General features: G+C 39.0%; 1 protein-coding gene and 1 long non-coding RNA gene across 4 annotated transcripts in view; both read right to left on the bottom strand.

The window, feature by feature from the left end:
• LOC307162242 (uncharacterized protein) overlaps window positions 1-6,955 on the bottom strand; it is a 34,464-nt gene extending 27,509 nt beyond the window's left edge. The window contains exons 1-2 of one of the 3 annotated variants that reach the window (XR_013821878.1): window positions 6,928-6,955; window positions 4,462-4,542 (exon numbers count right to left, since the gene is read on the bottom strand). The gene's annotated coding sequence lies outside the window, so the exon portion shown is untranslated. Of the gene's footprint in view, window positions 1-4,461; window positions 4,543-4,639; window positions 4,710-6,927 lie in introns of those variants that run through there. The other 2 variants (XR_013821879.1, XR_013821880.1) reach the window with 2 other exon arrangements.
• A 798-nt stretch (window positions 6,956-7,753) lies between these two features.
• Window positions 7,754-8,507, bottom strand: LOC307162271. Its single transcript, XR_013821890.1, has 3 exons — window positions 8,365-8,507; window positions 8,062-8,176; window positions 7,754-7,937 (listed from the first exon to the last, which is right to left on the bottom strand). It is a non-coding gene; the product is annotated as an uncharacterized lncRNA (long non-coding RNA).
• Window positions 8,508-14,148: the final 5,641 nt, after the last annotated feature.

Genomic DNA, 14,148 nt, shown 5'->3' with positions numbered 1-14,148 from the left:
AGGTACTAAACCTATGCGCGTGAACTCGGCAATCGACTACTTTGGACTTCACCCGAAAAACAGGATGTAAACAGGTATTTGCTCTGGCTTAAATAACATCATTTTTATACATTTCTTTCACATCTACTGCAGTCAGATTCACTCGTGTTCACTCTGAAGGAATCACTCACATTTTCTGTGCACTTGTAATGACACATCAAGGATGTTAAGAGGCTAAAAGCAGGTTTAGTACTTGCCCCATTGAAGTCAACAGGGTGCAAATTTTAAAAATAGAATAACTCGGTGTAGGCAACACCGATTTTTGTCGTTGTTCTCTGTACTGACAGCACTCCAAATGTACAAAAAAATGAGCTCAATGTTAAAATTGACCGGAGTTCTCCTTTAATAGGGAGTGGGCAGGCTCTCTGTAGACGGGCTCTGAAGATACGCTGCTATCTCAGACTGACTACAGGAGCGAAATGAAATTAGCGGAAGTAGGAAGTCTGACGTAGTCAGGCTACAGACATTCTACTGACTATAAGTAACTTTGCAACTGCAAGTCAACTTATTCTCCTAACCCAAATGATAATCAAACATGGTCAAACATGTAAACATCAAACATCAAACTTTACAAGGGTCTTGTCATAAAGTTAGATGTTTAGGGGGAGTTTGGCTTTCATTTTCTCCAAAACTATACAGTAAAATGACTTGAAAATAAATACAGTAATAGACAGGGTCACTCTAAACAGGAATCAAATGAAAGAATGAGCAAACCTATAATAGAAAGATTTTTATGAGTATTTGAAAATCTGACATGGTGCAAGTGCTAGAATGCACTTTGATAATTAGGGTGAATTGGCCTTTAGTTTTCTCCAAAACTATACAGTAAAATGACTTGAAAATAAATACAGTAATAGTCAGGGTTACTCTGAACAGGAATCAAATGAAAGAATGAGCAAACCTATGAAGGAACACTTTGTTTTACCGAAGGTGGTTTCTGTCATTTACTGTAGTTTTTATAACGCTGATTTAAATTCGTGTTTGTTTTTAAAATAAGTTTGTTTTTAGTTAGTTATTTGATGCTATAAAAACAGTGGTGTGACGTCATGATTGACAGCTGTGATTGACAGGTTCTCTGAGCAAAATAGTCACTGAAGCACCAACAGACTTTTTTTCAGGATCTTCGGAGGACTGAGGAGATTGGAGCTTTAAATTTAATATCTAAATTTCTATCATTAATTATTTCACACCTAGACTGAGGGCGGGGCCTTGATTTCGCGGCTTTACTTCCTGCTCACTACTGCGCAGGTCTGGTCCCGAAATCGCTACTGCGCAGACTCAAGCCCCAAGATGTCAGCGCCATATCGGGACACTGGTGGCTTCAGCTTCACTTCTCACCAATGGAAGAGTGCAAAGGGGTGTCATCCATATTTTTTTACAGTCTATGCTCTGAACAGAAATTAATTGAAAGAATGAGCAAACCTATGAAGGAACACTTTTTATGAGTGTTTGAAAATCGGACATGGTGCAAGTTTGCACTTAATATTTGGTGTGAATTGACATTTAGTTGTCTCTAAAACTACAAACCCATACAGTAAAATGACTTGAAAATAAATACAGTAATAGTTAGGGTCACTTTTATGAGTTTTTGAAAATGGGACATTATGTAAGTGCTAAAAAGTAAAATAAAATGGCAAAACTGTGCCCTTTTATATATAAAATGCCTGTGTGTGGCATTTTATATATAACATGGGGTCATAACTATCATGTTAACGTGACCTAAAAATAACAGATTTTACAATTCTAACTTTAATTGATAACTGAAATGAAATCAACGATCTGTAATATTTAATTAACTTAATTATGTAAAGTTATAATGGAAGTAAAACATTTAGGCCATGAAATACTATTCATTCATTTAATATCATTAATGTAATAATTTCTTTTGAATGTATAAATTTCATCAGAACTTTTGTCCATACAGATGCTGTAAATATTTGACTGATATATTATTTTTGTGCAGGGGATCTCAGCTCTGGCCTTTGAGGACCACTGTCCTGCAGACTTTAGCACCAACCCTGGTCCAGCACACCTGAACAAGCTAATCGAGCTCTTTTGGTTAAAAGAGCAAGTGAGATTGATCAGGTCTGGACATAAACTGCAAGACACTTCGAGGACCAGAGTTGAGAACTCCTGACATATTAATTAGTCAATAATCACTGATGAAAAAAGAATCATTTTTATTTGTATAGATTTATGTAATATTTGACTAATATTCAGTTGTCTTCTCTCTTTTTTCCTTAATTGTGATGTGTGTCAAACAGCTAAATAAACCCAAAAGAGAGCCACTCAGGCACAGGTCACTCTTTTTCTGTGTAAGTACATTTTTGACTGTCAGACACATTCTCTGTATTTGTTTTAAATAAAAATGACATATTCAGGCTGCAAGTTAAAGCTATCAATAATTTCTTGATAAAGACATTAAAAGGAATGTTCTTCATGTTGTTACAAACATTTATTATTTACTTTTTTCTGTGGAATGCAAGATATTTTGAATTATGTTTAATCTGTTTTGTTCATACAATGAAAATCCCATTGGATCCCATTGACTTTTTATTGAGTCATTTTTCAAAATATCATCTTCCACAGAAAAAATCATGCAGGTTTGGAATGACATGAGTACAAGTTAACAAAATTATTCTTTACATTGTGTTGATAATTTTTAGTAAATTGTTCTCATGCTCTCATTTCATCATGCCCTCAATTGGTTCACTCTCTGTATGTTTCTCTTTCAACAACACCTCTTAGATTTGTTTTTAATAATAATAAACAACACCTGTAACTATTTTTCCGGAGCTCAAATTATTCTCAGGTTTCTCCAGTCAAAGTGCATTTAGAGGTTCTCAGAAGATTATTTGTTCCCTGAGGTGGAAATGTAACCCTTGGGAAAACACAAGTGCATAAATTGCACTTGGAACAACCCTTGTTTTTTTAATTTTATTTTTATGTTAACATTTCAATTGTTGTTGTTTTTTTCTCACTTTAGATGCTGACACAAAAACAGCCAGGCCGCAGCATCCAAAGGGGTTGGTCCTGATCCTGTTAAATCATAATGCAAGAGACTGGGATGGTGGAAGGAGCAGAAGAACCAGAAGACTGGAGATCTGGCAAAGATTTACTGGTATCCGAAGGGAATGATTTATTTTATTAGAGGATTCATAATCCACCTTAATGTGTTGTGATGTGGTTTTATACAATTTTTTTGTATTGACTTTTTTTTTTTTTTTTTTTTTAAATCTATTTCAAATAAATGCTGCTCTTTTGACAGTTCTGTTCAAACGTTCCTGAATTTTTTTTTTTTCATGATTTACATGCTGACGACTGGATGCTGGCTACTGAAAATTATTTTTTAACATTCCAGGAATAATTACTTTGTAAAATAGATTAAAACAGAAAACATTTATTTTAAGTTGCAACAATATTTCAGAATATTACTCTTTTTAATGTATTTATTAAATAAATGCAGTTTGGTGAGATGATGGGATTTCTTTCAAAAGTATTTAAAAAAAATCTTACTGACCCTTAACTTTTGAACGGTAATGTATTGTATTGTGTATATGTATTTTACATGACTGTGAATAAATTAAATTATTTGAATCAGCGTTAACTCTGTGGTTGAATGTGAATGGGATTGTAAAAATCCATCCCTTTCACACTTTGGTGGTGCGTTGCCCAATCACCCTAATGAAGAAACCGCCCCTGTCCGCGTCATATCTTAAAGTGACAGCAGCCTAATAAGTGTGCTGCAGTCTGTCATAAAATACAAAAAAAAAAACAGTCACTGTTCTTGACTTTCTTTTGTAGCTTTGATAAAGATTAATCTATATATTTTTGGCAGAGCAAGTAAAAATCAGAGCTGGCAGACTGGACTGAAAAATCCTTAGCTTCGAGCAATGCTTAAAGGCACAGTTAATGTGACATGTATTTAGCAATAAGCCCCAAGAAGCTGTGGTTTACAGTGAACTTAGAACAGCTAAAGGGCATTGTTAAAAAGTGATGGCTGTCAGTCATACTTTATTGTTGAATGTCTTTAATTGGGAAAAACTAGACATGTTGATTAGAGACCGGAGAAAAAAACTTGAATTGACTAAAAAGAAAGATGCTATTAGAGACACAACGTAATATGAATTAGCTATACATAATAAATTAATACTGTTATGTATTAGTTAAATTACTTGTATATTTGTATTTATTTTAAGTAAATTAAGAAAAGAAAAAAACAATACACAAAATAAAAGGTCACCACACAAAACATTAACAAAAATCATGACAAAACAGAAGTTAACTTTGTGAGAGAAAAACAAATTCAGATTTTTCTTTACCATCACCTTATTCATTAAATTAATGCATTTTATTAGACTTAGAAGTCTAGAAGACTCTTCGAAGACTTAGACTTAGACTTCTTTAAACAAAAGTAATTACTGGCAAAATCTCTCTGGTCTGTTTCTTCAGTTGTTTTCCTTTTGTTTGAGCTCTGAATGTAACCCTGGACCCAGTCTTCTACTGGAGAAGAGCATATTATGTTGTTCTCCACAGTTATGAATCATATGCAAATGTCTAAATAAAATTGTTTTAATATTGTATTTTAAAACATACATACTCGTGCTGGTCTCTGTCTTTTTTCCCGGTGTTTCGTTTGTTGTAGTTACAGCTGGGATCGTGTTTGTTGTTGTTACAGCTGGGATTGTGTCCGTTGTACTTGTATAGTACATAGTAGGTTTTGCTGTCGTTCTTCCATCCACTGTATCCATTACGCTCTTAGCATATTTGCTATCTGGATCTGAACAAATAGTTATGCCTCTCTTGGTGTAGAATCTGAATATGGAAAGAAAATACTTGATGTTTTAGCTTTCGTTGTTTAATTATCCACTCAAAAATAATTACAAATAAATTAAACTTTCAAATTGTAATATAATATAACAACTTTGTACATGCCTTACAGCTCTGAGAGGACATATTGGTGGATTATGCATCTCATATTTCACAATGTTTTCAACTGGTGGTTTGGTGTCTGTCACAGTAAGACAGCAGGTTCCTGGACGATCATCACCTTTTGGAAAAGCACATCATTTTATACAGGTAAATAATCATTACTTTGACAGTATTAGATGTACACACATGTACACTCTCATAAAGATACAATTTCAACTCAACTTCTACATTTCAGTCAATTGAAAGTTACTGAGGTCAAACCACATTTAACCAAAGAGCTCAGAAATTAAAATCCTCCAATCTCAACTGTTACTACAACACTCATCCATCCTATAGAGAAAAGAACGGCAGAAAACAGAGAGCACTTCATCTTGTTCTGTTGCTCACTTCTAAGTGTGAAACTTTCAGCTGGGCTGAAGGGTCTATGTTGAGGGAGGTCTTTCAGCCCACAAAGCTCACCACCCTCTGCAATCACTTTTCGTTTTAATATCTTATTTTAAAATGTACATACTCTTGTTGGTCTTAGTCTTTTTTCCTGGTGTTTCGTTTGTTGTAGTTATAGCTGGGATTGTGTTTGTTGTTCTTGTATTGCAAATAGGTTCTTTGGAAGGTTGTATTGCCGTTCTCCCATCCAGTATCTCAATTACTTTCTTTGTCCAGTTGCTATCTGGATCTGAACAAATGAACAAATTGGTGGATTATGCATCTCATATTTCACAATGTTTTCAACTGGTGGTTTGGTGTCTGTCACAGTAAGACAGCAGGTTCCTGGACGACCGTCACCTTTTGGAAAAGCACATCATTTTATACAGGTAAATAATCATTACTTTGACAGTATTAGATGTACACACATGTACACTCTCATAAAGATACAATTGTCAGCTCAACTTCTCTACATTTCAGTCAAGTGAAAGTTACTATGGTTAAAACCACAGTATTTAGACAAAGAGCTCCTATAGAGAAAAAAAACCCGGCAGAAAACAGAGAGAACTTCATCTTGTTCTGTTGCTCACTTCTAAGTGTGAAACTTTCTGCTGGGCTGAAGGGTCTATGTTGAGGGAAGTCTTTCAGCCCACAAAGCTCACCACCCTCTGCGATCACTTTTCGTTTTAATATTGTATTTTAAAACATACATACTCGTGCTGGTCTCTGTCTTTTTTCCCGGTGTTTCGTTTGTTGTAGTTACAGCTGGGATCGTGTTTGTTGTACTTGTATAGTACATAGTAGATTTTGCTTTCGTTCTTCCATCCACTGTATCCATTACTCTCTTAGCATATTGGCTATCTGGATCTGAACAAATAGGTATGCCTCTCTTAGTGTAGAATCTGAATATGGAAAGAAAATACTTGATGTTTTAGCTTTTGTTGTTTAATTATCCACCCAAAAATAATAAATAATAAAATAAACTTTCAAATTGTAATATAATATAACAACTTTGTACATACATTACAGCTCTGCGAGGACATATTGTTGTTGACTCCTGCATCTCATATTTCACAATGTTTTCAACTGGTATTCTGGTGTCTGTCACAGTAAAACAGCAGGCTCGTGGAGGATAATGACCTTTTGGAAAAGCACATCATTGTATACAGGTAAATAATCATTACTTTGACAGTATTAGATGTATACACATGTACACTCTCTCATAAAGATACAATGTTCTTTTCTACATTTCAGTCAAGTGAAAGTTACTGAGGTCAGACCACAATATTTAACCAAAGAGCTCAGAAATTAAAATCCTCAAATCTCAACTGTTACTACAACACTCATCCATCCTATAGAGAAAAGAACGGCAGAAAACAGAGAGAACTTCATCTTGTTCTGTTGCTCACTTCTAATTGTGAAACTTTCTGCTGGGCTGAAGGGTCTATGTTGAGGGAGGTCTTTCAGCCCACAAAGCTCACCACCCTCTGCGATCACTTTTTGTTTAAATATTGTATTTTAAAACATACATACTCGTGCTGGTGTCAGTCTTTTTTCCCGGTGTTTCGTTTCTTGTAGTTACAGCTGGTATCGTGTTTGTTGTAATTGTATAGTACATAGTAGGTTTTGCTGGCATTATTGCATCCACTATCTCCATTACTCTCTTAGCATATTTGCTATCTGGATCTGAACAAATAGTTATGCCTCTCTTAGTGTAGAATCTGAATATGGAAAGAAAATACTTGATGGTTTAGCTTTCGTTGTTTAATTATCCACCGAAAAATAATAAAATATAAAATAAATGTTCAAATTGTAATATAATATAACAACTTTGTACATGCCTTACAGCTCTGAGAGGACATATTGTTGTTGACTCCTGCATCTCATATTTCACAATGTTTTCAACTGGTGGTTTGGTGTTTGACACAGTAAGACAGCAGGTTCGTAGACGATCTTCACCTTTTGGAAAAGCACATCATTTTATACAGGTAAATAATCATTACTTTGACAGTATTAGATGTACACACATGTACACTCTCATAAAGATACAATTTCAACTCAACTTCTACATTTCAGTCAAGTTAAAGTTACTGAGGTCAGACCACAATATTTAACCAAAGAGCTCAGAAATTAAAATCCTCAAATCTCACCTGTTACTACAACACTCATCCATCCTATAGAGAAAAGAACGGCAGAAAACAGAGAGAACTTCATCTTGTTCTGTTGCTCACTTCTAAGTGTGAAACTTTCTGCTGGGCTGAAGGGTCTATGTTGAGGGAGGTCTTTCAGCCCACAAAGCTCACCACCCTCTGCGATCAATTTTCGTTTTAATATTGTATTTTAAAACATACATACTCGTGCTGGTCTCTGTCTTTTTTCCCGGTGTTTCGTTTGTTGTAGTTACAGCTGGGATCGTGTTTGTTGTACTTGTATAGTACATAGTAGGTTTTGCTTTCGTTCTTCCATCCACTATCTCCATTACTCTCTTAGCATACTTGCCATCTGGATCTGAACAAATAGCTCTGCCTCTCTTAGTGTAGAATCTGAATATGGAAAGAAAATACTTGATGTTTTAGCTTTCGTTGTTTAATTATCCACCCAAAAACAATTTAAAAATAATCAAATAAACTTTCAAATTGTAATATAATATAACAACTTTGTACATACATTACAGCTCTGAGAGTACATAATGGTGGCTCCTGCATCTCATATTTCACAATGTTTTCAACTGGCACTCTGGCGTTTGACACAGTAAGACAGCAGGTTAGTGGACGATCATCACCTTTTGGAAAAGCACATCATTTTATACAGGTAAATAATCATTACTTTTACAGTATTAGATGTACACACATGTACACTCTCTCATAAAGATACAATGTTCTTTTCTACATTTCAGTCAAGTGAAAGTTACTGAGGTCAAACCACAATATTTAACCAAAGAGCTCAGAAATTAAAATCCTCAAATCTCACCTGACGCCACAACACTCATCCATCCTATAGAGAAAAGAACGGCAGAAAACAGAGAGAACTTCATCTTGTTCTGTTGCTCACTTCTAAGTGTGAAACTTTCTGCTGGGCTGAAGGGTCTATGTTGAGGGAAGTCTTTCAGCCCACAGAGCTCACCCCCCTCTGCGATCACTTTTCGTCACCTATGTAACTGGTCTGCTGTCTGCGTTGTATTTTGGCTGTGTTGGGAAGAACAGGACAGCATTCGGCAGTTTCACTGATCTTTTATTCATTATATAAAACTAATTTAAGCAGCCTCTTAGTGTGAAAGTCGCCCTTGTTTTATCTCTCCAGTGCATCACCAATGCAAAGAGAGAAGATAAATCACATTAAACAAGAAAATACATGTAACAGAAAACAGCTGATATAAAACAAATTTAAGCAGCCTCTTAGTCTGAGAGTCGCCCTTGTTTTATCTATAAAACAAATGTGATGTACACTTGTCACATGTGCTCTCAATTCCACATTTAGGCCCAGATGCAAAAATATAACTTAAACGGGATGAATTATTATTATTATTAATAATATTATATACATAGATTAGAGTGAAAATATAGACATAAAAGCAACAATTAAAATTAAGATTAAAAAAGATTATCAGGTAGGAGCCCAAAATAACCTCACCTCTCCAGTGCATCACCAATGCAAAGAGGAAGAGGAGGGGACAGAACAGGAAATTATATTGACTCATGATGAACAAATCAAACTCATCAAACATCTTCACTCCCGTTTACATGCACTTTTCTATTATGTTATTGTAAGCTGTGTTGTCTGCAATTGTTCACTTGTTCTCCGAGAAAGAAAAAAACCTTTCCCAGAGCATCTTTTGTCTCTGCAAAATGTTATCCGTGAGCAGAACAGGTAGTGAAAGTAATATATAGCATACATTCAAAATCTCAGCACTCCATTTTACTGTGATTGTTTACTGCGAATGTGCATAATCGCAGTAGGCATGCATGAGTTTCGTAGTTTCATCGCAGTATTGCCTTGAACGCATTATAATCACTTAAGGGCGCATGTAAAAGCAGTGTTATTGGATATGAGTTTTCAAAAGCTGCATAAATCAGTTTGGTAGCTTCGATAAGGATTAATCTATACATTTTGGCAGAGCAAGTAAAAATCTGCATCTTTATGTTGTTTCTACATTAATTTGGAGATTCAATGTGAAATCATTACAATATAAAAATATAATTAAAACTTTAATGTGCAATTAATTGTGATTAATTACAGAAAAATGTGTGATTAATTAATACATTTTTGCAGATTAATAATTTTTCTAATCAATTGACAGCACCCAAACTAAAAGGGAAAACTAAACATGTTATTAGAGATAGAAAGATGAATTGACTTAAAAGAAAGATGCTGTTAAAGAGGTAATATGAATTAACTATACATATAATGAATTAATATAATTATGTGTTACTAGTTACATTACTTGTAGATACTTGTTTATTTACTTTTACTAATTTATTTTAAGTGCACGAGTGCAAAACCTCACAACACCCACCCCTGTCGTGTGATGAATGTGATAATTTATGTTTGGGCCTTTTTTTGGGCCTGAAATCGCTGATACAACCTTTAAAACAAGTCAAAAAAAAAAAAATTGCAAAAAAAATAAATAAAAATAAAACATTATTCTGCATGTCAATAGCGGCAAAAGCTGCAGCTGCAGCGGCCCACTGTCTATGGCAGCGGCTAATTCGCTAGTTGCACGTGGCCGCCATTTTGGATTTCGGATCAGCGAGGGTACGCTATGACACTTCCGGTTTCACATTACGCCCGGTGCAGGGAGCCGGAGAAAGACGAAATATATATTTTATAGTTGTTTATAGAATCAATTATCACTTAAAATACTACTAAGATCCATATTACTATCACACGAGCCAATGGCAATTAAATGCACGGACGCATAGTCAGATTAATTAATGAAATACAACTGTTCACGAACAGAAGATTGTATTGACTCATGCTGCTGCATACACATACGCAATGACAATTATGCCTACTGTAAATATAGAGTTACAACTATGACTAGAGTTGTTTGCATAAAATGCACCATGAACATTCACATAAAGCTTTTATATCACGTCGTTGTCTGGCCTCGTTGGTGTACTTTGGTCCTCCGGAGTGGTGGTGGTTCTCGGCCCTAGCGGTGACAACTGCAAGTGGAAAAATTACAATACACCTTGTATTTTACTATATTAGCAGTTAGCCAGAAGTCTGTATAACCAAGAATAACTAAGAGGAACAGTATAGGATTAACCCAGAACTCCATATAACTCCATATCTTGTGCAATATTTAAAATGTATTGTGAAATTGTGATACTGTGAACTTAAACAATATTAGCCTGAACATAATGCAATACATTATTAATTGGTATTTTGTTGTCTGTCTAAATGACAGCACCTTAATAGAGTTTCATCCTCTATTAATGAAGCACATCAGTCATCTTATGCTGATTACTGATGTGATCAATGTGAAAACTGATGTGAAAAAAACACATGTATGAATGAGGCATTAATATAGCGCTTTTTCATATGTACTACTGTACACCCAAAGCGCTTTACAATCATGTCGGGGTCTCTCCTCAACCACCACCAGTGTGCAGCATCCACTTGGATGATGCGACGGCAGCCACAGTACAACAGCGCCAGTGCGCTCACCACACACCAGCTATAGGTGGAGAGGAGAGAGAGTGATAGTCAATTCAGTGGATGGGGATTATTAGGAGGCCATGATTGGCAAGGGCCACTGGAGGGAATGTGGCCAGGACACCGGAGTTACACCTCTTTTACGAGAAATGCCATGGGATTTTTAAAGGTCCCCTATTATGCAAAATTCACTTTTGCATGCTGTTTGGACATAAATGTGTGTGTACACAACCAGCCAATAGTGATAAAAATCCACTCACTCCTTTTTTATTAATCCCCATAAATCATCAGCACGGTCTCCCAACGACCTGTTTTCAGAATGCTGTTTTAGTGACGTCACTAAGCACAGGCCCCACCCACGAGTGTTGACAGACACTGCCGTTCTAACATAGACCCGCCCTGATCGCGTTCACAGCTGCTGCACTGACGAGAATGTCTCCCAAGCGTTCACTGTTAGAAAAATCTGTAGAAATTACAGTATTACTGGCAGCTACTTGCCAGTAACTTACTGTAGATTTAAATTGATGTTATTTACTGGCAACAATTTGTTCAAAATTAAATGAACATTAAACATTAACAAGTCTTTATCTTTACAGAATAAAACTAAAATAACATCCTCATGCAAAGCATTCTGGGAACCAAAATCTGAAGGAAAAAAACAGAAAAAGGTTGATGAAGATTTCTGGTTCCCAGAATGCTTTGCATTATTGTAACGATCACCAGCTAGAGCTGCCCTTGTGAGCCACCAGAGGGCAGTCCACATCAGACTATCATATTCACTCACTAACTACATTTCCCATAACTCACTGCCCGGACTCATCATCACTTATCACTGATCACATTCACCTGTACCTCATTCACTGATTGCATTCACCTGTCTCATCATCCTGTTAGTCTGTCTATATATACCTTGTTCATTCATTCACTCGCCGCGAAGTCTTGTTGTACTGTTAGTCTGCATTTCCGAGCATTTTCCCTGGTTTCATGTTTCTTGGTTTTCTGGATATCTTGCCTTGTTCCCTGGATTACTCTCTTGCCTCTGGTCCCTGCCTGTTTTGTTTGTTTGTTTGTTTGTTTGTTTGTTTGTTTGTTTGGACTGCTTACCTGTGTTTCGACCATTCCCTGTTTTTGGATTACGATTCTGGATAACCCTTAAAATAAAGCTGCATTTGGATCTCTCCCTTTGTGTCTCCGAGCAGTTCGTAACAGAAGACTTCGCCACACTTCAGATCCAGCAGCTATGACCTCCTGTAATACAGCAGTACGGATCTCACCTGATCTTCCCAGCATGAGCCGGGAGTTCGCTGGACAGATCGCGGCCTTAGCCCTGGATAGCCTCGATCTGTTCCAGTACACCTGGGGGTTTTTTCCTCTCGCTGCCTCTTGCTCTCTGGGTGACGAGGCTATTAAGTTATGTTACCGGCTGGGGGCTAAGGAGGTCGACCCGAGGGAGCTCCCCGATCTCTCTGGTCTGGATTGGAGAGAGGCACTCTCCAGATGTCTGGAGAGCTTCCTTCCGTGGCACCCCCGTCCAGCCGAGCCTGCACTTCACGCCAGTCCAGCCGAGCCTGCACTTCACGCCAGTCCAGCCGAGCCTGCACTTCACGCCAGATCTGCCGAAGCCAAGACAGCAAGCGACATGCCCGCCAAGCTAGAGTCTTCACCGCTGGTCCCGTCCAGCACAGAGCCCTCTTCACTGCTGGTCCCGTCCAGCACAGAGCCCTCTTCACCGCTGGTCCCGTCCAGCACAGAGCCCTCTTCACCGCTGGTCCCGTCCAGCACAGAGCCCTCTTCGCCGCTGGTTCTGTCCAGCTCAAAGCCTTCTTCATCGCTGGTCCTAACCAGCTCAGAGCCCTCTTCACCGCTGGTCCCGTCCAGCACAGAGCCCTCTTCACCGCTGGTCCCGTCCAGCACAGAGCCCTCTTCACCGCTGGTCCCGTCCAGCACAGAGCCCTCTTCACCGCTGGTCCCGTCCAGCACAGAGCCCTCTTCACCGCTGGTTCCGTCCAGCACAGAGCCTTCACTGCTGGTCCCGTCCAGCACAGAGCCTTCACTGCTGGTCCCGTCCAGCTCAGAGCCCTCTTCGCCGCTGGTCCCGCCCAGCTCAGAGCCCTCTTCGCCGCTGGTTCTGTCCAGCTCAAAGCCTTCTTCATCGCTGGTCCTAACCAGCTCAGAGTCCTCTTCGCCGCTGGTCCTACCCAGCTCAAAGCCCTCGCCGCCGCTGGTCCCGTCAAGCTCAGAGTGCGCTTCTGCTGATCCAGAGACTGTTCACGTCACTTCTGCCGATCCAGAGACTGAGCTTCACGTCACTTCTGCCGATCCAGAGAGTGAGCTTCACGTCACTTCTGCTGATCCAGAGACTGTTCACGTCACTTCTGCCGATCCAGAGACTGTTCACGTCACTTCTGCCGATCCAGAGACTGAGCTTCGCGTCACTTCTGCCGATCCAGAGACTGAGCTTCGCGTCACTTCTGCCGATCCAGAGACTGAGCTTCACGTCACTTCTGCCGATCCAGAGACTGAGCTTCACGTCACTTCTGCCGATCCAGAGACTGAGCTTCACGTCACTTCTGCCGATCCAGAGACTGAGCTTCACGTCACTTCTGCCGATCCAGAGACTGAGCTTCATGTCACGTCCGCCCGTCAAGTGTCTCGTCCCGCCGAGACTGAATCTGTTCCTGAGCCTGAAACTGATCCGGATACTGAGCTTGAATCTGTTCCTCTTCCTCTTTCTGCGCCTGTGTCTTCGGACAAGATGGCCGACTCCACGCCTGTGTCTTCGGACAAGATGGCCGACTCCACGCCTGTGTCTTCGGACAAGATGGCCGACTCCACTCCTGTGTCTTCGGACAAGATGGCCGACTCCACGCCTGTGTCTTCGGACAAGATGGCCGACTCCACGCCTGTGTCTCCGGACACGATGACCTCCGCCACCGAACCAGTGTCTCAGGACGAGATGGTCTCCACCGAGCCAGTTTCTATGGACAAGATGGCCGCTGACATGTCTGTTCCTGAGCCGGAGCCGGTGTCTGTTCCTGAGCCGGAGCCGGTGTCTGTTCCTGAGCCGGAGCCGGTGTCTGTTCCTGAGCCGGAGCC

This window comes from Squalius cephalus (genome assembly GCF_949319135.1).
Source record: "Squalius cephalus genome assembly, chromosome: 7".
NCBI classification, from domain to species: Eukaryota; Metazoa; Chordata; class Actinopteri; order Cypriniformes; family Leuciscidae; genus Squalius; species Squalius cephalus.
Note: the sequence above shows the minus strand (reverse complement) of the source record. Positions and strands in the feature narration are given on the sequence as shown.